This window comes from Lichenostomus cassidix, chromosome 5 (genome assembly GCF_008360975.1).
Source record: "Lichenostomus cassidix isolate B80296 chromosome 5, HeHo_3.0, whole genome shotgun sequence".
NCBI lineage: Eukaryota > Metazoa > Chordata > Aves > Passeriformes > Meliphagidae > Lichenostomus > Lichenostomus cassidix.
The window spans coordinates 586,334-611,776 of record NC_139486.1 but is presented as its reverse complement, the minus strand read 5'-3'; positions in this window follow the sequence as shown (position 1 = coordinate 611,776).

The window sequence follows — 25,443 nt, the reverse complement described above, 5'->3', positions numbered from 1 at the left end:
ATGGCTTTGGGATGGAGGAGAGAGCATTATTTGGGATATTGGGAATGGCTTTGGGATGGAGCAGGGAGCATTGTTTGGGATATTGGGTAGGAATTCCTGGCTGGGAGGGTGGAGAAGCCCTGGCACAGGAAAGCCCTGGCACAGGGAAGCTGTGGCTGCCCTGTCCCTTGGCCAGTGCCAAGTGCTGTGCCAGGGAAGGTTTAGGTTGGATATTGGCAGAATTCCCTCATGGAAAGGGCTGTCCAGCCCTGGCACAGCTGCCCAGGGAGGTTTGGAGTCTCCATCCCTGGAGGGATTTCAAAGCCCTGTGGGTGTGGCACTTGGGGACATGGCAGTGGTGGCTTGGGTTGGTATTTGGGGTTGGTATTGGGGTCTTTTCCACCCTAAAGATTGCAGGATTCTGTCCCTTCAACACCTGCTGTCCTGTCAGAACATCCCAGCTCCTCTGCTAATTCCTCTCTGCAGCTCCTGAGGGCAGAAATCCTTTAATGGAGCCATTTCTGCAAAACAGAGATTTAAAATGGCAGCCAGAACCCAGAGAAACAACAACAACCACAACAAAATAAAAGGAAATAAAGTTGTGATAACTCCTGAATGACAAACTCTGGAATTCTAAATTGCTGCTCTCCTCTATCCTGTGTGTGTGGAGATTGTAAAGCAAACCAGCACTTGACTCAGCTCCAGGTCCTGAAGTGTTTACACAGTTTTTAACCTTTCCTTGTGCAAGGAAATAATATAAAAGCTGCAGATATTATGGAAGTTTGTAAAACTGAAGAACACCAGTGACCTGTGTAATGCACAGAGGCTTTTCAAAAGCTTTAACTCCAACATAAAACCCTCCAGTGTATTGAGTAAGACGCTATGAAAGCAGAAGTTAAATGGATTAAGAGCACTGAAAAGGAATAGCTGCATGTTGGAAATCACTGCCGTGTGGAAGTGTTTGCACTGAGACTCTGCAGGGCCTCTCCAGTGCTGGAATCAATCCTTTGGAAGGATTTTACTGTTGATTAAAATGTAAAGGAAATCTACCAAAACAGTGGAGCAGCTCACACTGAGCTGATGCTGAGCAGGAATCTGCCAGGTGGGGGAATAGCCTTACCTGGGGAACATCCACCTCACCTGGGGGAATATCCACCTCACCTGGGGGAATATCCTTCTTACCTGGGGAATATCCACCTCACCTGGGGGAATATCCACCTCACCTGGGGGAATTTCCACCTCACCTGGGGGAATATACATCTTACCTGGGGGAATATCCACCTCACCTGGGGAATTTCCACCTCACCTGGGAGAATTTCCACCTCACCTGGGGGAATATCCACCTCACCTGGGGGAATTTCCACCTCACCTGGGGGAATATCCACCTCAGCTGGCCCCTCAGGGCAGGAAGGACATTGAGGGGCTGGACTGAAAATAAAATTCCAGAAGGGAATGGAGCTGGGAAAGGTCTGGAGCCCCAGGAGAGGCTGAGGGAGCTGGGAAGGAGCTGAGCCTGGAGCAAAGGAGCTCAGGGGGACCTTGTGGCTCTGCACAGCTGCTGCCAGGAGGGGACAGTGGGGTGAGGGGATTTTGGCACACAAGTCACTAATTAACACTAATTAACATCTGTTTTCACAGTGTCACGTGGGTAGATACATCACACAAATATCCAAACATGCAGGAATCAGGTTTATTCAAGTTCCCAAATGCCAAAGTCATTGAAACCAGAAGTAGCTGAGGCTCCTGATGGAAATCCATGGCCATGGAATGTTCCCTCTGCTGTGCCAGGGGCTGGAATTGGCTCCTCTTCCTCCTCCTCAGCACAGGCTGAAGAGCAAAACACAGCCTGGGATAATATTGACAGGGAATTCATGGAATCAGGGAGCTTTCAAAGCCTTTTGGGAAATCATTTCCTCTATAAAGCAGCAGCAGCCACTGGGGACAGCTCCATCACTTCTGCCTCTCCTCGGGCTCCATCCTCAGCCTCTCCCCTGCCGGCAGGGAAAGCTCCTGCTGCCCCACGACAAGGATATTCCTGTGCCCTTGGCCAGCTGGAATCCCGTTAAAGGTTTCCTTTTTTCCAACCAGCCCATTGTCCTGCACATGCTAATGTCAGGAATGGCGACAGTTCTCACCTTGCTCCCCCAGGGCTTTTTATTTACAGATGTTGGAATAGTTTTATCTCCCTGAGCACAGCGGGCTGGGCAAAGCTTTTAAATCCTGGAGTCATTCAAGGTGGAAAATCCCTCCAAGAGCATCTCCTCCAGTGCCCCTGGCAGCTCAGCTCAGCTCAGCTCAGCTCAGGGCACTCTGGCTCTGTCAGCACAGCCTCATCCCAGGCTCTGAGCTGTGGGGCTGTGCTTGGTTTTCTCTCCCAATTAAGCTCCCTGATTAGCAGAGGTGCTTCTCCCTGTCCCAGAGCTGGGGCTGTAATTGGATTAGTGACACATCTTGTGCGGCTGCTGCTCCTAATGCTCACCAGGTCCTCTGCTCACCTCCTCCTCTCATTCTCATTAGTGCCCTGCCTGTCACTGACATTTTCTCCTTTGTTTCTATAATCCTGGAGTTTCAGCAGGCCAAGGTCTCTCTCTTCCTTTTGGCTCCATTCTGGGTGATCTTTACATGTGCAGAGATCCATCTCTCCCTGCCCTCTGGCATGGGAAGCCATTCCCTGTGTCCTGTCCCTCCAGCCCTTGTTCTCAGTCCCTCTCCAGCTCTCCTGGCACCTTCTCTTCTCCAGGTGAACATTCCCAGCTCTCCCAGCCTGGCTCCATGAACTTTAAACTGCTGTACCTCCTCCCACCCAGCCAAAAAGCACAGACAATGTCTATGGGGATGAAATGCTGCTAATTTGAGTTTTCTTTGCCTCTTGCCTGGCTGGAGAAGCAAAAGTTCTGCCTCCTTCTGCCATCCAGGGAAAGGCAGTTTATCATGACAACACCAGCCCTCAATGAGCTAAACCTTGAGACTGGGATCTGGTTATCCTGGTTATCCTGGTTGTCCTGGTTAACCTGGCTATCCTGATAATCCTGATTATCCTGGTTCTCCTGGTTCTCCTGGTTCTCCTGGCTCCCAGACCTGCTGGTCACACAGCACCCTCCAGGTGCAGGCACAGCTGGAGCTCAGGGGACTTTCCAGGGGGATTTTTTGGGATTTCCTTTGGGTTGTTGCTCCCACCTTCAGCAGGGTGAGCTCAGGTCCTGGCAGGGCAGTGCTGGGCTCTGGTCTCTAATGGGGTTTGGTGTCCCTGTTTGGGGGATTGAAGGAAATCTCTATTTCCTTCTTCCCAGGAGTCTCCAAGGCTGCCAGGGGTTTGGATTATGGAGTCCCAAAATATCCTGAGCTGAGCTGACCCACAGGGAGCACTGAGTGTGATCCTGAGTCCAACTCCTGGTCCTGCACAGGACAACCCCAGGAATCCCACCCTGTGCCTGGAAGCTTTATCCGACTTTACCAAAACCAGGTGAGGCATTTCTAGCTTCTGAAATTCTCCTCTAAACATTTTGAGAACTCAAAACATTATTTCTCATCATTCTGAGGTTTCATTTCATATGCTTTTTGTTATTCATGCATTATTTTACGAGGTAGCAGTCAAACCAACGGCTTGTCATAATATGACATTATTGCTGAAACATTCTCTTATTTTAATGTCATTTATAAAAACCAGCAGCTATGACTGATCAGCACTGATTAAAATACACAATCTGCTTTTCTGGATCCAGCTGTCTCTGCCTTATGGAGCAGGGATGGGGATTGGGTTTGGTTGTGCAGAGTTCCTGCTGCAGTGGGCAGCCTTGGGAAGCTGCAGGGAGGAAAGGAGCAGCTGGAATAAATCCTGTGCATATTCCATGTGGTGTGCCCTGGGCCACTGTCCAGAAATTCAGTGTAGAGCCTGTCCCACACATGGTCACTGCTGGTGGCCACAGCCAGCATCAGTGGCCAGGAAATCCCAAAGGAGCTCAATTCCCTCCTGTGACACTTGGCATTTGTTTGCTAATGCTGGTGTTTGTAATCCTGGAATGCTCAGGGAAGGCAAATCCCAAAATCCTGTCTGGTTGTGGGGTTTGGTGAGCTGGGGACACCCCAGGGGTTGTGTTGTTTGTCACAGCCAGAGATCCACAGACTGAGAGGGCATCTGCCTGGGAGGGGCTGGGGTGGAATTCCCAGAGAAGCTGTGGCTGCCCCTGGATCCCTGGAATGTCCCTTTAACCCAAACCATCCTGCAACTCTCTGATTCCATCACTGGTTCTGAGGGGAGTGGCAGCATAGGGGGAGGTGGAGATGGACACACATTCCATAGGGAGATGGACACACATTCCATAGAGATGGACACACATTCCATAGAGATGGACACACATTCCATGGGGAGATGGACACTCATTCCATAGGGAGATGGACACACATTCCATGGGGAGATGGACACACATTCCATAGAGATGGACACACATTCCTGGGGAGATGGACACACATTCCTGGGGAGATGGACACACATTCCATAGAGATGGACACACATTCCATGGGGAGATGGACACTCATTCCTGGGGAGATGGACACACATTCCTGGGGAGATGGACACACATTCCATAGAGATGGACACTCATTCCTGGGGAGATGGACACTCATTCCTGGGGAGATGGACACACATTCCATAGGGAGATGGACACTCATTCCATAGAGATGGACACACATTCCATAGAGATGGACACACATTCCATAGAGATGGACACACATTCCATGGGGACGATTTGTCTGGTTAGCCCCCAAGAAAGCTGCACACCCTTATTTAAAAACACCCTCGTGTCACAACTGATGCCCCCTTGAGCTCAGCTCTCGATGAGTTTTTCATATTAGAATATTGCTGTTATTTATTAAATCCCTGATAAAGCTGCACTTAATGCTCCCCTAATAGAATGTGCATCTTTAATTCTGCTGAATCTGGAGTTTGTCACTGATGCAAAGTGCACTGATTAATTAAATAAGACTTAGGGATTCGTAAAGCAATTGCTCCAAAATGAAACGTTATTTACATCTAAGGATATTAACAATTAAGGAAACCTAATTTTTTCCTGATATAATCTGTCTTGGAATTCCACTGACATTTTACCAGTTTCAAGATTTAATGATTGAAGATGAATTTTCGATATTAAACACATTTGCAAAGGAATCAGGCCTATTTTTTTCAAAATAAAAAAGGCTGATATGCAAAAGGCTAATTTTCCCAAATAAATTAGCTCTAATTCTTAGAGGGGAATGAGAACAATGGAATTAAACCATATGCAAATTTCAGTCTATTTTTTTAAAAATCAATATTTTAATGGTCATAACTGTCATAATAGGGTATTATCCTGGTGTTCTGATGGATTTTTGGTAAGGAAAAGGGTGTCTGTCTCGCTTTCCTGGCCTTGTCTTGTGGGGTGTCTCAAACTCCTCTGTTTGTTATCTCCCCGCCGCTCATCAGCCAAATCCCAGCCCTTATCAAACCCTTTATCAAGGCTAATCAAGAGCCGGGAGCTCTCGGAGCCCAGAGGGAGCTGCTGCCGCCGCTGGATTAATTCAGCTCAAAGCCACAAACCCTCAGCGCTTTGTTGCTGTTGATTCCCCTTTCTCATGTAAATGGGATGAAGGATGCTCCCGATGCTTGTCTCTCCTTCCAAGCTCTTTGTCCTTGTGTTCGCTCTTGGTGTAATTAAAGTTTTAATAGAGCTGCAGGGCTGGGGAAGGGTCGGGATTGCCCGGGGAGGTGTCATTTAGACAAACACGAGCCCCACATCTGGGCTCTGCCGGAGTTCTCCTCGCTCCTTTGATGCCACGTTTGCTGTTGGATCGTTCCCAACGCCATCTCCTCCTGCTGAATCCCCACGCAATTAGCACTCACAGCCCCAGGTTCATTAGCAGCCTCGCTCCCAGGCCCGGCTAATCAGTGCAAGTTGTTCTCATTAAGCTTTGCAGAGGTTCAGCTCCACTCCGGCCCTGCAGAGCAACTTTTCATTGAATTAACGGAGGTGACACAGCCCTGCCTGGCCCCACCTGTCCAGCCCTGCTGCTGATGCCTGATGGGTTTTTGTCCTTTTTATCCCCTTTTTATCCATTTTATCCCCTTCCCCTCTCCCTGTCCCTTCACAAACACTCCCTGTACCTCAGCCCCACATGGTTATAACTCTGTACTCTGATATTTAGCTCAGGTTGGATTCTCCAGGGGGAAGATGAAACATTCAGAACTCTCTCAGAACTAGAGGCTCCAACCTTGGCTGAGCTCCTCTCTGGAACATGTTGGTGTAAAGCAGGCTGGAGTCTCACTTGGGGGCAATTAGAATAGGGGGACAATGACTGCATTTGTTCAGTTTCTCATTGGGATTTTAGGTAGATCTGCTGCTCTGTGAGCTCCATCAGTTTGTACACACATTGCACACAGTGTGCTCTCGGGGTGTTTCCACCTTTGCCCAGCTGAGCACCTGGGATCCTATTAAACCAAGGGAATTCCCTTTTCCCTATCCTGCTGTGTCTGCCTCTTATTTTACCAGCTTTAAGGCATCACTGGGACCCTCATCCTTCACCCAGCTGAGCACCTGGGATCCTATTAAACCAAGGGAATTCCCTTTTCCCTATCCTGCTGTGTCTGCCTCTTATTTTACCAGCTTTAAGGCATCACTGGGACCCTCATCCTTCACCCTTCTGCTGTCACCCCTCTCCAGTTGGGACCTGGGCTGTCCTTGGTGCTTCTCCTCCTCTCTCAGTTCCACACTTTGGGCTCCTCTGCTGCTCTGGAAGCATTTCTGCCCCAGGGTCAGGCATTGCTGTGTTGCTGCCCCATCACCCCTCCCTGCAGGCTGTGTCCTTGGGGTGTCCCTGCTGTCCCCAGCCCTCTCTGCACGGACACCTTGACCTGCTGGGAAGGTGGCTCAGCTCCACCTGCGAGAACTGACTGGAGCAGAAGGGAATATTTGAAGTTGGAAATGTCCTACAACACCCATCTGCCATTGGAGCTGCACCCCACCAGCTCTGTGGATAAGGTATGGATGGAATTCTGCCTCAGAGCCTTTTTTCCAAAGTCTGTCTCCTTTCCTTTTTCCTTTTCCTTTTTCCTTTTTCCTTTTTCCTTTTTCCTTTCCTTTCCTTTCCTTTTTGTGAGACACTTGTTCCTCTTCTCCATGGGAATGAGCTCTGAGGTTGGAGAGTCCTTGATTTTCATTCTTCTGGTTTCTTTATTAGAGAGAAGAATTTTCTGAGGGGGAGGTGAAAATGTCGAGTTGTTCCAAATGGTTGCAGCTTGATTTAATGTTTTCAAAAAACACTTGAGAAGTGTTTTATTTTCTGTTAATGCTGATGGCGTGTAAAAGAAATTGGTGTGTATTTATGACAGCAGCAGGAATTTCTCCATGGAAAGGCTGGTCAGGCCTTGGCAGGAGCTGCCCAGGGAGGTTTGCAGTGCTCATCCCTGGAGTGTCCAAGGATTTCCTGGCTGTGGCACTCAGAGCTCTGCGCTGGGGACAAGGTGGGCATTGGGCACAGCTGGGATTCGATGGGCTGGGAGGGATTTTCCAGCTTCAGAAATCCTGGCATTCTGCAATCCTGTATGAAACACTCAAGCTTTAAACCACTTCAAGTGCACCAACATCTTTAAAAAGGATTGTCTGAATCTCTGAGTCCCTTTCTTGGCCCCACACAAGGAGACAGCTGAGCCAAAGGCAGAGATTTTGGGTGTTCTCTGGGGCAAGAGCAGCCTGTGCTGCCCACGTGGAGAGACCAGCAGGACTCAAATTTTGGGTGTTCTCTGGGGCAAGAGCAGCCTGTGCTGCCCACGTGGAGAGACCAGCAGGACTCAAATTTTGGGTGTTCTCTGGGGCAGGAGCAGCCTGTGCTGCCCACGTGGAGAGACCAGCAGCACTGCCAGGGCTGGAGCAGCCAAGGTTTGCACACGGGAGGTGCTGAGCTGCCCCTGCTCCCCCCGACCTTTCCAGCCTTTACATCTCTCCCCTTTCTGCAGAGCACTGGTGTGTGCAGAGTCAATCCATCCTCGGCATTGTTACTGTGCAGCTGCTCAGAGCCATTGATTGCTATTGGGCTAATGAGCCAAGCGCTAATCAATTCTCTGGGAAGTGCCGTGGGAAGCAATTCCACCTCTCTGCTTGCGGGCAGTGATTGTGGTCTGTGCCTCCAGTTCAGCAGCCACGCTCTGGTCAGCGGGAGGATTTCCCATCAGGGACATTCCCAGGAGGGTGAGGGAAGGGGTGACAGGAGGATTTCCCATCAGGGACATTTCCAGGAGGGTGAGGGAAGGGGTGACAGGAGGATTTCCCATCAGGGACACTCCCAGGGATGGCTGAGGATCAGGGAAGGGGATGACAGAAGAATTTGCTGCAAGGGACACTCCCAGGAGGGTGAGGAAAAGGGATCATAGGAGAATTTCCCATCAAGGACACTCCCAGGAGTGGCTGAGGATGAGGTGAGGGGATGGCAGGAGGATTTCCAGCAAGGGACACTCCCAGGAGGGTGAGAAAAATCGATGACAGGAGGATTTCCCATCAGGGACACTCCCAGGGATGGCTGAGGGTGAGGGAAGGGGATGACAGAAGAATTTCTCTTGCAGGACACTCCCAGGAGTGGCTGAGGATGATGGAAAAGGTGACAGGAGGATTTCCCATCAGAGACATTTCCAAGGATGGCTGAGGATCAAGGAAGGGGATGACAGAAGAATTTACTTCAAGGGACACTCCCAGGAGGGTGAGGGAAGGCAATGACTGGAGAATTTCCCATCAGGGACACTCTCAGGAGTGGCTGAGGAGGAGGGAAGGGGATGACAGGAGGGTTTCCCTGTCAAGGACACTCCCAGTGTGGACTCTGTCCTGAGGGACCTGCTGTCACCTGGGGATGGAAGTAGCAAAAGCACTGAAAAGCAGAACAACAAAAGGTTCCTCTGGTGGAAGCAGTGGCTGGGCTGGGATGGCAGCAGTGACTCCAAGACATAACCTTAGCTCCAGAAAGGAAAAGGAAGAGGTTTCTCCAGGGTGAGGGTGGGAGTGGGAAAAGAATGGTGGAAATATAGGGTGATCCAGTTTAGAGTCAGGATCTGTTGGTGTCCCTGCTGAGGGTGAGTTAGCTGGGCACAGAGGGAGGAGAATTCAGATATCCCAGTCAGCCTCCAGCAGCTCAGTCTGGGTGATGTGCAGAGCAGAGGATCCCAGGATCATTAGGGTTGGAAGAGACCTGTGAGATCATCATTCCAACCTCCCACCATTCCCACCAGCCATGGCATGAAGAGCCACATCTACTTGTGACCTGAGGGAAAGGCTGGAGCTGTGCCAGGGAGGGTCAGGCTGGAGATGAGGAAAGGCTGTTCCCCAGAGGGTGCTGGCACTGCCCAGGGAATGGGCACAGCCTGAGGCTGCCAGGGATGCACAGGGTGGATTGTTGGGTGTCTGTGCTTAGACTCCATGATCCCTGTGGTCTCCAGCTCAGGATATTCCATGATTTTCACCTCATTCACAACATTCCCAAGGCTCCCACTGTATTTAATTAGCCACAGACGTGAGATGTGAGATCCCCACAGCTCCACCTGAGGGTTTACTCCAGTTTTCCACTCATGGCGTGGATTGCACAGGCACAGCCCTGGCTGGTGCCATTTCCTGGCTGTTTTCCACCATCCCACTCTGCTCCATGTTTTCCTGTCCCCTGGAAACATCTGATAACCTCCCCGAGCCCCAGCCTCTCCTGACAAACTGCTCAGTCAAACCCAGCTGTAACTGGAACATCCCTCTGCTGTAATTTTCTCTTTATTAGCTGGGATCATTAAAACCCAGGCAAATTGATAGTGCATTTTCATTGATAAATACCTTTACATTTGTCTTAGCATCCAAAACACCGATTAAGCTTTATGGAGTTTTATACCTCAGAGCTTAATTTTACTAAACACTGATAGCAGAAAATTGGAATATAATGTCATTTCTTGGTGAAAACGACCAGGTTTTCCCACTCACAGTTAATTGCATTTTGTTGTTGAGGTGTTTTTGACAGAAGTGGAGAAAATGTGCTCCTGCCTCAGTGAGGAGCTGTGCAAACAATGGGCTCTGTCTTCCTTCCCTGCAGTAGATTCTGTGGGATCCTTGGAGCCAAGAGAATTCCAACACACCTTGTATTTGTCTTTCCAGAAGTTATTCTTGCCTCTCACAAATAATTTTCCAGTTGGAAGCAAACAAACTCCAGACACAGTTATTGAACAATCATCATAGGGAGAGCCGTGTAGTTGCTTTGCAGTTAGGAATGTCCCAAGAATTTCGCCAGAATTTCAATTTCACAGATCCTTGTGGAGCCTCCTGCCCAAAGTCATCCCCCACCCATGGCTGAATAGTCTAGGATAATTTTAATTGTTATTAAAAATATTACAGGATAATGAATAGTGCCTTGGGAACTTTGCTGTTTGGGATGTAACTCAGCCCTGGCCCTGGCAAGGTGTGACTCGATGGGCCTGGGAAGTTCACCCCAGCAGCAGCAGAGCCCTGGAACTCTGCAGATGGAATTTGCTGGCTGCAGGAGGTGAATGCTGAGCATTCTGTGTGCTCACCTGGGGATTCTTCCAAAGCAGGGAGACGTGAATTTGCTGTTTCCCTCAGTGTCTGCATTGCAGGAGTTAAAGCTCCCCAGCTCCTCCATCTGTGCTTCTCTCCTGGAATCCTCCTGGCCACAGCTCCTGCTCCAGCTGCTCCTTCTGCCTGCCTGGCCCAGATTAGAGAGACCTTTAGTACCTGTGGCTTCCTCCCTGGGAAGGCACTTCACTGTAATCAAGGCTTCTCCTAATCGTCTTCCTGATGAACCAAACAGATTAAACTCTTTGGATCTCCGCGGGTAAAGAACTTGCTGTAATAGTCGAATTATTTCTGCAGCTCCTTCCTGCCCTCTCTCCAATTTGTTGGAGGCTTTTGAAAACTTTTCCTTCTCAGCTGTGTTGTATTTCCAGCAGACATCTGGCGAGTTGAAGTGGGGAAAAGGGCTGGGGATCATTGAGACTTTTCCCAGCTGCTGATGGAATATTGCATCTGCATCTTCCTCGTGGCTGGGTGGTGTGCAAGAGGTTCCCCCAGGATGGAGCAGCTCCCCTCAGCATCTCTGCCTGGTTTGCCTTCCCCTGGTCCTTCCCCACCAAGCTCTGAGCCACCAAACCCCTTCCTACACACCAGGCTCCCTCCCAGCTCCCCTTCCCTGCCCATCCCTCAGGTGGATGGGAATTCCTAATTCCCTATATCCCACCCATCCCTGCCCTCTGGCACGGGGAAGCATTCCCGTTCTCCTCTCCAGAACTTGTTTTGATTTTCCTGCAGTGTCCAAGCACACGCTTGGAATTCCTCTCATTCCCAGCCCCTCCTGGCTGCCCTTTGCCATTCCCTGTCCCAGGTCACTGCCTGACCTTGTTCCCTTTCCCGCTGTTCCCATGGGTGACACAGAGCTGTGTTAATTGGACATTAGTGAGCTAACTCGGGGCTGAGCAAACGGGGATTATTCTGTTGTTAATGATTGTGTTCTACACAGACAGTTCTGCTCCACTGTGTTCTTTCCTCGGGCACTTCCCAGCTCAGCTCCTTGCTCCTTTTGCAGTGGGAAATTGGGAATCACTCACTGGATATTGGGAATCACTCGCTGGAAATTGGGAATCACACACTGGAAATTGGGAATCACTCACTGGATATTGGAAATGGGGAATCACTCACTGGATATTGGGAATCACTCACTGGATATTGGAAATCACTCACTGGATATTGGGAATCACTCACTGGAAATTGGGAATCACTCACTGGATATTGGGAATCACACGCTGGAAATTGGGAATCACTCACTGGATATTGGAAATTGGAAATCACTCACTGGAAATTGGGAATCACACACTGGAAACTGGGAATTGGGAATCACACGCTGGAAATTGGGAATCACATGCTGGAAATTGGGAATCACATGCTGGAAATTGGGAATCACTCACTGGAAATTGGGAATCACTCACTGGAAATTGGGAATCACACACTGGAAATTGGGAATCACTCACTGGACAGGAGCATTCAGAGCAGATTTTCAGTACTGACATTGTCAGTGTGGAATCTCCATTTCCACTTTGGGTTTTCCTCCTCTCCCCTCCTGGTTTATGGCGATGATGATCCATGATTCCCTTCAATAAAAGACAAATAAAATTACTGAAGGAAATGGGTTTGTTTTCCAGTTGCAAGGCATCCTCCAACATTAAATCTGGAAAGTGCTGAAATGTTTATTTTCTTTATTAACAAAACTGCAGACAAGGGTGGCATTTTTTAAGCCGTAAGGAATTATCTGGCACCCAAATGGGGGGAAGAAAGGCACATTTTTCATGATAAAGGAGGAGGATTTTGGAAATTGGGGAGCTGAACCATGACTGATGAGTTCAGGTGAAGTTCTGTCTCTACCAGGGGCTCGTTGTGCAGCTCAGATAATTCAATTTGTGTCTCGTTTTGCCCACGCTCAGCTTTCCCTTCAGCTTGCAGTTGTTGAAAGCAATTCCCTGTTTGAGGCTGGATCACCTTCCTGACATCCCCTCTGTGCTCTGGGTTTTTCATGTCCCTTCCAACCCAAACCAGCCTGGGATTCTGTGGTTCTATGGAACGTGCAACGATACAAACCCCAAATTCTGCTGCAGGTCTCATTTGCCTTTCCTGGGTGAAAAAAAAAAATGAATTATTATCAAAGTAACCTGACTTGCCAACAGTATTTCAGGTTTCACCTCTGCTAGTTGTCTCTCCAGGAGGCTGTGGTTCGTTGCTTTGTGATCAGAGACAACTTGCTGTGTAAAAATATTTAATTTCTCATTATCATTGAAAGCAGAAATTATTTTTTAGACCTCCATGGGTATTCTTTAACGAGGAAAAAAGGAAAGAAATTAAAATTTGAGCTTAGTGGAGGCTGAGGAAGCTGTTTGTCAGAAGTTTGGGTGGGAAGAGGTGAGTTTGGAGCAGGAATCCCAGCAGCAGGTCTGAGGTCCCTGCTGGCCCTGCAGCCATAAAGCTGCTGCACAAACATCCCAAATTCCTGACCCCCAAATCCCAGAGGTGTTTGCACTAACTGCAGGTAAGGGATGGAGCAGCCCCCAGCCAGGCTTGCAGGCTTGAGAACAGGATACAAACGAAGCTTTTTGGGCGAAAGAAGAAATATAGTGCTATATTGCTATTTTGTTCTCATTAGTTCTTTTTTATATAAATAGTAACTGTGCAGGGTGTAATACATCCTCTGCTGTCAGGATTTATCAGGGAAGTGCTCTGGCTGGGCAATTGCTCTGTGAAAAATTAAGGGGTTTGCCTCATTCTATCAACATGTTTTGGTTTCGGCGGTGAATAAAAATAGATTTTTAAATAACAGTCACATAAAGTAATAAAAGGCAGAACAGAGCCTGTTTTCATTCCAGAGGTAGATTCAGCTGGAATAGATCACAGAATAATTAATTACTAAGGGCCATTATTGCAAATACAACTAAAAAATCTAATGAATGTTGTGGTAATTCTTAATTTCTATCAGCCAACTGTGAGATGTCAGCCAGCTTTTCCATGGGATTGTGTGGAGGGGAGGGGAAAAGAGTCCCTTTGCACTCTGGGGATGCAGCAGCTGCTGCTGGGTGTGTGCAAATCCCCAGTGACTGAGGGCACAGAACTGACTGTGTGGAGCTTTCTGCAGCTCTGAGTGCAGCTTCCTCCTGCTGGTTCCCTTTTGGGGTGGGAGGTTTGGTTTGGTTCAAAGGTTCCCAATTAATGCTGGGTGGTTTTGAGGCCATTTCTCCTGGAGAAAAGTCCCAAAGGGATCGTGGATGTGCCAAGGGGTTAATTCCAAACCACCCTATGGACTCATCTCTCCAAAACCAATGTGCAGCTCCCACTCCCTGGAACATTGGAGTGCTGTGGGGTCAGAGAGCAGGATAAAAATACAGATCCCAGCATGGGTTGGGTGGGAAGGACTTTAAATGCCACCCAGTGCCACCCCAGCCATGGCAGGGACACCTCCCACTGTCCCAGGCTGCTCCAAACCCAATGTCCAACCTGGCCTTGGACACTGCCAGGGATCCAGGGGCACCACAGCTTCTCTGGGAATTCCATCCCAGCCAGCAATTCCCAATTCCCAATCTCCCATCTCTCCCTGCCCTCTGGCAGTTGAAGCCATTCCCTGTGTCCTGTCCCTCCATTCCCTGTGTCCTGTCCCTCCATCCCTTTCCCAGGGACAATTCCAGGTTTAAGCCCTGAGAACCTGGAAAATTCAATCCTGTTTGACCCTTTGGACTCCTCAAGAAGTGTCTTACAGGAGATTTCACATCTTTGTTGAAACTCTGAGCCCTGGGCAGGCTCTGGGTGAGGATGGTGCTGAGGCCCTAGTCTAATCCGGGCATTTCTCACATTCCAGGCTCACTCCTGGCCGCAGGGAAGCTGCTGTGGCGCTGCTCGGCAGGGAGCTGATGGAGCAGGGAGGATGAGCAATCAGGACAGACAATCCCGTGTCAGGCAGATCTGAGCATCAGCACCACCTGGCAGAGCCCGCCGAGCAAGTGCTATTTCTGGCAGGGCCTTGATTCCCAGGGAATGGAGATGAGTTCTGATTAGGAAAGGCTGCTGGCTTTGGGCTCAGAGTGGGAGAAGTTCATCATTTGGGCTGGGGATGCTGTGATGTCTCTGACTCCCCGATTCATGCTCTGAGGATTTTGTGTCAGGCAGTGTTTATGCAGCACCCAGATGGGTTTTATCCTTATTTCACTTTATTCTGGAGGGAAATGGCTTCAAACACCTTCGGTGGTTGGGAGCAGGGGAGGCTTTGGGATCCCCTGAGGGGTAGAGAACTCAGACAGGAAACTCCATGGATTCCCACGGAGCAAAGGGAAAAGGCTCCTTGGGCAGAGCTCCTGGGCACAGGGATTGCTCTAGTGGCCTTGGTGATGCTCTCCTTCAGGCTGCTGGAGTTTGCTCCTTCCTGAGCCTCCTGCACAGAATTCCCTGTGTGGGAGAAGTGGTCAGAGGGATGGAGAACTTCTGTGGGGAAAGGCTGAGAGCTGGAATTGTCCAGCCTGGAGACGGGAAGGAACCAGGGAGAGCTCAGAGCTCCTGCCAGGGCCTGAAGGAGCTCCAGGAGAGCTGCAGAGGGACTGGGGACAAGGGCTGGAGGGACAGGACACAGGGAATGGCTTCCCAGTGCCAGAGGGCAGGGAGAGATGGGAGATTGAGAATTGGGAATTCCTGGCTGGGATGGAATTCCCAGAGAAGCTGTGGCTGCCCCTGGATCCCTGGCAGTGTCCAAGGCCAGGCTGGACATTGGGGTTGGAGCAGCCTGGGACAGTGGGAGGTGTCCCTGCATGGCTGGGGTGGCACTGGGTGGGATTTGATGTCCCTTCCAACCCAAACCATTCCAGGTTTCTCTGATTGTGTCTTCCTGCCATTGGAGGTCAATGGATGGATTGGAGAAGGTGGGATTTGCTCCATTCCCACCCCAGGTGCTTCCAGCTCCTGTCACTGCTGACCTGCTGACCCCAAAGTGTCACCTGCAGTTCAGTCCCCATGGCACAGGGAATTCCCCAGGGCTCTATCCAACTCTGCCAAAGTCTCTGTGATCTCTGCTCAGAAAGAACTGCCTGGAAATCTGTTGGGAAAGCGCTGGGAAAGGGCACCAGCAGCTATTTTGGAGCTGCTATTTACCGAGGGGAAGCTGCTGGAGGGGCTGGAGGCAGAGTAATTTGGGTGATAATGACCAGAAAAAAAACACAAAAGGCTGCAATTTGTTACCCTGAGGAAAGGAAGGAAGGAGGGCGATGGACTGGCGATGTCAGAGCTCAGAAAAGCAGATTGCAGCTCAGGCAGGGAGGCAGCAGCAGGATCCTCCCGGGAGGAGAGGAGAGGCAGAGGGAACTGCAGCAGCTCCGCCTGATGCTGCAGGAAGCTGCTCCGAGCCCAGGCTGCTGCTGCCAAGGGGAGATTGGCATTCCTGAGGACAGGGAGCAGCGAAAGGAATCCTCCAGACACCCAGAAACAGGGGCAGATTGCTGAGGATGAACATAAAGGGATAAACTGCTGCCTGCAGAATAAAGTCGGAGAACAGAAGGCATCAAACGGGCAAAGAACAGAAAAGACAGGGAGGCAGAAATGCATCCGGAATGAGAGGAGGACAAAGGCAGATGAGGGAGGAGAATGAAGGCTGAGGCCTCGTTGGTTCAGTCTGCAGGAAAAGGGTAATTGTGAGCAGAAACTCACTGCAATTACCTTAACACGGGGTTAACAGGGAAAAAAGAGATTCCAGCGTGCACAGATCAGTCAGACACTGGTGACATGCAGCCCAGGATGGGCTCTGGATGGTGACAGAGCCCCCAAAGCTGTCAGGGAGGGCAGTGAGGGAATGGGCAGTGCTGGGGGTGCAAACCTGCCATGGGTAAGGACAGAGCTGGAGGGAAAATGGAAATGGAAATAGAATGGAAATTTGGAATGGAAAACGAGCTGGAAGGCAGAGGGAAGGACTGAGGAGGAGCCAGGGAACACTGAAATAATCAGTTTGTGGGGAGGGAGAGGAGGCTGAGGGAGGGAGGAAGAGCCCAAGGGGATTTTCCAGGGACAGATGAGGACAAGGCTGTGGTTTGCTCTGACAGGACAAGGGGCTCAGGGGTGAAGAGAGGACCTTGGATGAACCTGAGGTGACACTCACCTTCCCAGACCCCTCCTGAGGGCAGCCAGGGCTCTGTGCCACACTCAGCAGTGTTTGACTCCCTGTTTTCTCTCCTGGTTGCTAAGAAATGCTCCAAGTGTCAGCAGCCAGCAGCAGAGCCCCTCTGGAAGCACCGACAGAGTTCAGAGAAGCAGCGAAGGAAAGGCAAAGCTGGACAGAGGGAGATCCAATCCCATCTGGACACCTCCCCCTGCCCCAGGTGCTCCAAACCCTGTCCAGCCTGGCCTGGGACACTGCCAGGGATCCAGGAGACCTCTGGGAATTCCATCCCAGCTCCTCCCCACCCTCCCAGGGAAGGATTTCCCCCCAATGTCTGATTTAAATCAACTCTCCGTCAGTCTAAAGCCATTCCAACCCAGCCCAGTCTGTGATTCTGTGATCTGCACAGGGAATATTTCTGGAGATGGAGGATCCACGACTTGTCCAGGACCCTGTGACAAAGCTGTAATCCCACAAATTGCAGGATTTCCTTCTGATCTCAGCCTCCAAATATTTGTAGAGCTGTAGATAATCCGTGCCCCTGCTGGTGCCTCTGTGTGCTCATCCTGTGCCACTGAAGGTTCTGCCCTGCTCGTGGCACATCTGAAATAAAATCTGTATAAATCTGAAGGAAATCATCTCAGTTTAACAACAGAAGGCTATAAACATCTTCAACTTAAATTTCACATTTCCAAGTCATTCACTCAGTTTGGGAAACCCTGGATTCAGGAACATGCCAGCTTGGGTCTGTTTTGATTTGTGGGATTCCTTCTGCAAACATCCCTTCACTCAAAGGCTTTGTGGCACCAGAGCTGAGCCAACCTTTTGTGGTGCTGCATTGTTTTTGGAGCAGTTCCTTCCAGAGCTTTCTCAGCTCTGAATCAAAACCTGCTGGCAGCAAGGGAATATTCCTGTGTTTTTTCAGGTGTTCTCCCATAGAACCCCAACAGCAAAACCTTATCTCAAATTCCTGTAACCAACAACGATATTGGGGAAAAAATATTCCTATAAAGTAATTTTTTCCCCTTTTGCAGCACGTCTTTAATAGGAAAGGGAGACATCTGAATGAATTTTATGTGCTCCCTGAACTGCTCCAGCCTTTGAAATAACTCAGCTTGAGGTTTTAGTCAATATGAATGGAGACATTTAAAAAATCTGTGTGCTCTTCTGTCAATATGAGATGGCAAAAGGCTAAAGAGATGAAAATAGAGAGTGCAGGCAGAGCTGCAGATAGAGGCACTGGATAGGAATTTATGGCAAGGTTGATACTAAAAAACACCTTTCTCACATTCCTTTGAAAAAAAAAATAGTGGCTAAACCTTGGCAAAACCAGCCTTGTCTGATTCTTGAAACATGTAAAAGTTAAATTATTGGGGCATTTTGCAAGTATCGTTAATAGGAGAGAATCAGGGAATAGTGAGACTGAGGGAAAGATCTAAGGTGCTACTACCTGGTGTATCCTGTGTGGATGTTGTAGGGAATCCTGTGGGGATTTCCATCCCTGAGAGGCTCTGAAGCCCTTGGAGCTGGGAGAGATGAAATCCCTGGTTGGATTAAATTGTGTGATGCACTAAATTGGTGAATGTTTGAGGAAATGAGAACAGCTTGACAATCCTGGGAAAGTTCTCCTTTCCCAGATTCCTGAGCCAGCTGGTAGGACAGGAACAGAACTTCCCTGGGTCTCCTGAGTGGTTGGGGCTTTGGTGTGTAAATCAAACCCAAGCACCTCACTGTGCTTCTGAAGCAGCAAATGCTGCTCTTGATCATTTGGTTGTGCTTTTTAGCAGATTCCTCAGGCTGCTTTGGAAAATGGAGCTTTGTTCTCCTGCTTTTCCCCTCATCACGCCAGCTGGGGATCTGGGAAAGGCTGCAATTGGGAATATCCCATCTGTAGGCTGTGTCTGGTGTGGGGATTTGGTGTCACAGCTGGAATTCCCTGTGTGGAAAACATGCCTGGGGAGAGCAAAATGGGAAGAGGAGATGATCCATGGTACAGAGGTCATTCTGGAATGAACAGTGGTCATTCTGCAGAGCATTTCATGGAAACCCAGAATGGTTTGGGTCAGAAGAGACCTCAAATCCCATCCCATCCCATCCCATCCCATCCCATCCCATCCCATCCCACCTTCCTCTGTCCCAGGCTGCTCCAAGCCCCAATGTCCAACCTGGCCTTGGACATTCCAGGGATCCAGGGGCAGCACAGCTTCTCTGGGCAAAGCCTCATTTGTCTTCACTCTTGTAAATTCCCCCAAGGCTACCTGCCTGCATTCCTGCTGCCTTTTGCATTCTCCTTTCCCCCTCAGGAGTCCATTCCATTCCCATGGAAACTTCCTCATCAGCGCAGCTCATCTCAAAGAAATAATTGGCACGAGGAGGATCTATGGAAAATATATTCCTGTGTAATTAGGAAAAAAAGCACCTGTTCTTCCTTCAGTGGGCACCAGGCAGTGGATGAGCTCTAATAGTGCTGTTTGCAAATATCAAATAATAATGGGAAGTATGACAATAATGAAGTAAGTAATCAGAGGAGCTGTTGAGTACAGGTGCCTCCATTTACAGCTCTTTCATCAAAGAGAAAATTAAGCGCTCTCAGAATATTATGGCAAATTGCTGCTGTTCCATGACTGCTAATCAGGTGGAGTGTATAAATGCGGCAGGAAAAATCTTCGGGAGCAATTATGGCGCTGGGTGATTAACACACGGAGCACATCCTGGGACGGGGAAGAGGCGCCTTTCTCTGCCTACAGATGGAAATGTTTGCTGCAGAAACAAGCAGCAGGAGCCCAGGGGCACCAACACCCCTGGAGTTTGGGTGATGTGCAGAGCAGAGAGTTCCAGAATGGTTAGGGTTGGGAGAAATGTCTAAGATTGTTATTCCAACCAATCCCACCATTCCAACAAATCATGGCATGGAGTATGGGATGAGGGAATGGCTGTAGCTGAGCCAGGGGAGGTTTGGGATGGATGTCAGGGAAAGGTTGTTCCCTAGAGGGTGCTGGCACTGCCCAGGGAATGGGCACAGCCTGAGGCTGCCAGGGATGCACAGGGTGGGTTGTTAGGTGTCTGGGCAGGGCTGGGGTTGCACTGGATGATCCTGTGTGTCCTTCCAGCTCAGGATATTCCATCATTTTCTGATTCTACTTGTTTTCCTGACCATTTTCAGGATGGTGACCCTCCCTGCCCAGGGCACCTGTCCCTGGTGTGTCCCACATGTCCACGTTGTGTCCCACAGCCCTCTCAGCCTGAGGTTCTCCTCCTCAGGGGCTCAGGACCACGATTGGGGTAAATGTTCTCTTAGGGTGGCATGTGGGGCAGACACAGAAATGCCTGATCTTCCTGGCACCCTTCAGTCAAGCTCCACGTTTTCTTCCTCCTGGGCTTAAGTGGCACACTGGCATTTTTTCTATTCATGGAATCATTAGGGCTGGAAAAGACTCTTCAGCCCATCCAGTCCCAACCCTTCCCCAGTGCTGCCAAGGCCACCCCTAACCCATGTCCCCAAGTGCCACAAGTTTTAGGAACTCTTCCAGTGGCTCTAAGCATCCTTCCATGGTCTGCTCAAAGCCTGAGCTTCCCATTCTCCAGGGCATTTCCTCAGGACCTTGGCAAAGCCCTGGAGTCGTGGTTGGGATGAGGAGCCACCCTGAAAGCAGATTGGGTTTGGATATCTCCAGAGAGAGGATAATATAATCCCATTACAAACCCGCAGTATCTCCATCTGTGCTTCTCTGCTCCTTTCCAACTCTCTGTTACTGGGCTTTACAAATCTGTCAGATTTCATTTTTTCCCGGTGAGTTTGGGATTGTGAAGCTTTTCCTGCACTGACGCTTGGCTGGTCGATGTGCTGATATCTGCCTGGATCCACCTGATCCATGCATGAGAGAGCAACCTGCTGCCATTTTATTGGCTGTGTTTTGGTCACTGTGGTACCTCCTGTCACCCTGAGCTCTGCTTCACACCCACAGCTCAGGGGGAGAGCGCTGAGCTTGGGTGATGCCTTCATAATTTTGGGGTTTTTTCTCATCATGTATCTGTAACTTGGTTCTCAGTGTGACAAAACCTCTGTTTGGAACCAGCAAATCCTTTCAGCTGGACTGTGGAATGTCCTCTCCCCACTGAACAAGTACTTGAGAGTGTCTTCCACTGTCCCAGGCTGCTCCAAGCCCAATGTCCAGCCTGGCCTTGGACACTGCCAGGGATCCAGGGGCAGCACAGCTTCTCTGGGAATTCCATCCCAGCTCCTTCCCACCCTCATTGTATAAAAGGTTATAATAATGTAGATCTCTCCCCTTTCAGTTCGAACCATCACCCCTTGCTCTGTTGCCACAGAGCTAAAATGTTTGTCCCAATCCCCTGGATGAGTGGGATAGAAAGATCTGAGGTCCACAAAACCCATCTTGCAGTGGAACATTGAACAAACTGCATTTATTTGCTTTACCCAATGAGAAAAACCCTGAATTCATCTCTACTCGAGCACTGTCAGGGGAGAAGATTCTTGAAAACAAAGGTCTCTGATTTACCAGCAAAGGTACAACAAGGTCCAGTCCTGGGAGCAGCAGCCAAACACACTTGAAATAGAGAGAAAACAACGATTTTGACAGTGAGCAAATCAAACCAGAATATCCAAGGGATAGCTCCTCTCACTGGAAATCCACCCGAGGGCAGGAAACAATTCCCTGTCAGTCTGCAGGGACAGACTCAGCTCCCATCTCTGACTGTCTTGAAGCCAAAGGGGGGCAGGGAGAGATAGGAGATTGGGAATTAGGAATTCCTGGCTGGGCTGGAATTCCCAGAGAAGCTGTGGCTGCCCCTGGATCCCTGGCAGTGTCCAAGGCCAGGTTGGACATTGGGGTTGGAGCAGCCTGGGACAGTGGGAGGTGTCCCTGCCATGGTACTGGATGGGATTTAAAGTCCCTCCCAACCCAAACCATTCTGGGATTCCATGGGGTCCCAGGGTAGCATCAGCCATGGCAAAGCTGCCAACCCTCTTCCCTAAATCCTGGGGCAGTGCTGGAGCCTCAGACCTGCTCCAATAAACGTGGATTTAAAAACATATTCTTTAATAGCATTGTCTGTGCATAACAGCATTTCAAACACCCTTTGTTTTTGCTCTTGGTGAGATCTGAATGCAAACCCTTCATCATCCAGGTTTATTTATCTGTTTACTGCTTATTTATTTGCTCCCTTTCCCTCTCCCTTCCCCGCAGCTCCTGGGTGTCTGCGGGAAAGCAGAGATAAGTTAATCTGAACAAAACCTGGGAATACTTGAAAAAGTCCTTCCCATCAAATTACAGGGAACAACATTTACTTTTCATCTCTGCCCCATATTTCCATGTCGGCTCTAATCACTCTCGACGTCAGGCAGCTCCTGCCAGGGAGGATTTGTTGTCCTGGATCACTGGGCTGCGTTTCCCCCAGAGATGACCAACAGCAGAACCCGACAGACTCCTGGAGCTGGGGAGCCAGTGCTGATCAAAGGCACAAGGAACAATTAATGGGAAAAAGAACAGCAGAAGGCAGTGCTTCCCCCCGGCCAAGGCTCTGTCTGCCTGTAAAAATCTCACTGGAATATTTGAATCTGCTTTTAGTTTTAATTTTAAAGTTGTTTTTTTTCACTCCTGAAAACTGATAATAGTGTTTTGTCCTAAGTCGGGCTGCATTTTAAAGGCAACACAGATTTAATTCAGTGGCTTTTGGAAATATCCATCCATTTATTGACCTCCCACCCCAGGGAGCCTGGGCAGGCACTGGGGACAAGGGACAGAGGTCCCAACAGTGGTGGCAGTGGCAGTGACGGTGGCAGGGGCTGTGCTGGTGCCAGCGAGGAGGTGGCAGTGGCAGTGGGTGGCAATGGTGGCGGTGCTGGCAGTGGAGGTGGTGGCACTGGTGGCAGTGGTGGTGACAGTGGAGGGTTGGCAGTGGGGGTGGTGACAGTGATGGTGGCAGTGGTGGCAGTGACAATGGTGACAGTGGTGCCAATAGTGAGAGCGGTGACAATGGTGACAGTGACTGTGGTGACAATGATGACAGTGGTGGCAGTGATGGCAGTGGCGGTAGTGGCAGTAGTGGCAGTGGTGGCAGTGGTGGCAGTGATGACAGTGGTGGCAGTGGTGGCAGTGGTGGCAGTGGTGGCAGTGGTGACAGTGGTGGCAGTGGTGACAGTGGTGGCAGTGACAGTGGTGGCAGTGGTGGCAGTGGTGGCAGTGGCAGTAATGACAGTGGTGGCAGTGGCAGTGGTGGCAGTGGTGGTAGTGGTGGCAGTGGCAGTAATGACAGTGGTGGCAGTGGCAGTAATGACAGTGGTGGCAGTGGTGGCAGTGGCAGTGGTTACAGTGGTTACAGTGGTGGCAGTGGTGGCAGTGGTGGCAGTGGCGGCAGTGGTGGTAGTGGTGGCAGCGGCAGTGGTGGCAGTGGTGGCAGCAGCAGTGGCGGCAGTGGTGGCAGTGGTGACAGTGGTGGCAGTGGCAGTGGTGGCAGCGGTGGCAGCGGCAGTGGTGGCTGTGGTGGCAGTGGTGGCAGTGGTGGCAGTGGTGGCAGTGGTGGCAGTGGTGACAGTGGCCCTGCATGCTCCCACATCTACAGCAGAGGGCAATCAAGCGAAGGCCAAGCTGTTCCCTCGCTGGGACTCGCAGGACACGAGTGATCCCGTCGTTATTAATGACTTGTTAATTGCTAATTGAATCGCTGATTTCCCTGCCGATCCCCAGTCCCCATCCAGGATTCTCCTTCCCCACCAGCAGCTTCCCAAAGCTCCTGACAGAGACGAGATTTCTATTTTTGTTCGGAACAGTAAAGCTGCACAGCCTCGTCTGTCACCCGTTGTGTCCTCAGAGCCACCGCGGCAAGGAAAAACGGGATTATTCCTGGCAGGAATTCCAGCTGCAAACCTGGAATGTTTGGATGACACAGAGAAATCAAACTCTCTCTCCCCTCGCCGGCCTGCTCCTGGAAATGCTGTGGAGCAGCTGGGTGTTATTTTTAAAGCTGGAAGCACTCAACTTCCCAGACCTTTAGTGCAGGCAGGAGAGAGGGGATTTATCCTAAACATTCTGCCAGAAGGAATCCCAGTGTCTATTGCCCGGGATGGAGGCAAGAATCCGGATAGGAAAGGTGCATTTGGGGGCTTGGGAAACAGGGAAGTTAAAAATAGCAACAAATGATGATGGGACTGGAGTTACAGCAGAGCATGGAATGTCCCTCTGGAGGGATTGTGGTGTCCCTCGGGTGATGGCAGGGCAGTCACCCTAGCGCTGGATCCTCTGCACCCCCGAGGCTCTGTTTGCTTTTGGAACCTCTGCTCAGCCAATGCTCAGCCCTGGCTGTGTCTGATGTGCATTTGCTCGGAACTTGGCAAAGCAGGGCTCAATTTTCTGGTGTTTCAGGATGGTTATCAGGGTGGAGAGGAACTTTTTACAAGGGCTGGAGGGACAGGACACAGGGAATGGCTTCCCATGCCAGAGGGCAGGGAGAGATGGGAGATTGGGAATTGGGAATTCCTGGCTGGGATGGAATTCCCAGAGAAGCTGTGGCTGCCCCTGGATCCCTGGCAGTGTCCAAGGCCAGGTTGGACATTGGGGTTGGAGCAGCCTGGGACAGTGGGAGGTGTCCCTGATGATGGCAAGGGTGGGATGGGATGGGCTTTGAGGTCCCTTTAACCCAAACCATTCCATAATTCTGTGATCTATAATGGTGCTTTGATGGCAGAACAGAGAAGCCCCAGGCTGGCTGTGAGGCTGGCTGGAGCACCTGGCAGAGTCCCTGCTGGGGCTGGGAGGAGCAGGGCTCTGCTCTCCCCGAGGAAGAGGCTCCTGGCTGATCCTCTGTGCCCTGCCAGCCCTGCCAGCCCTGCCAGCCCTGCCAGTCCCTTCCGTGTCCCTGCAGACAGCAGGGCAGTGCTGGAGCATCCCTCCGGGGCACAGTGAGATAAAGTGAGGCTGATGCTTGTGACAAAAGCAGTGCTCAGGTTTTCGGTGGCTGCTGCCTCGTCCTGACACACGCAGCAGCATGACTCAGGTCTGCCTCCCGACCCCAGCTCCGTGTCCAGACGGCTTTTCCTGCTCCTGCTCGGGTTGCTGTTACAGGGCTGGTGCTCTGCAGCTCCCAGGGCTCCTTGCCGTCCTCCTGCTGCATTCTGATGGGCTTGGACTGAAGGGCCACTTTCTGCTGGGAGTCAGCCATCCTTTAAATCTTTTGGGAAGATTTAGGACATTTGCCTTGCTCAGCCCTGTTCCCCCAGCAGCTGGGAGGTCAAACACTGTCCCAAAATCCTCAGACCAGGAGGTGAAACACTGCCCCAAAACGGTCTCTGGAGCACAGGATGGAGCTGTGCTTGTCCCCAGTGCTGTCCCCATGGGGTAACAGAAACACAGAATCCCAGGGTGGTTTGGGTCAGAAGGGACTTTAAAGCCCATCCAGTCCCCCTCATGGAAGAATTCCCTCCCAACATCCCATTTAAGCCTGCTCTCTGTCAGTTTGAATGTGAACAGTGTTGTTTGTGAATTAATCACCACGTTGTCCTGTCCATCCCTGGCACAGCTGCCCAGGGGTTCAGTCCCCATCCCTGGAGGGACTTCAAAGCTGTGGGCATGTGGCACTCGGGGACATGGTCAGTGTGACCTTGGCAGAGCTGAGCAGAGAGCTGGACTCTGACTTGAGGCCCATTTCCAACGTGAGCAATTCCATGGTTTTGTTTCCAGCTCACTTGGTTCAGCACTCTGCTCCCACGCTGAGCTGGAGAGGGAGTGGCTGCAGTGAGTCAGGGGCTGTGAGGGTCTTGCGTGACTGAGAGAACCA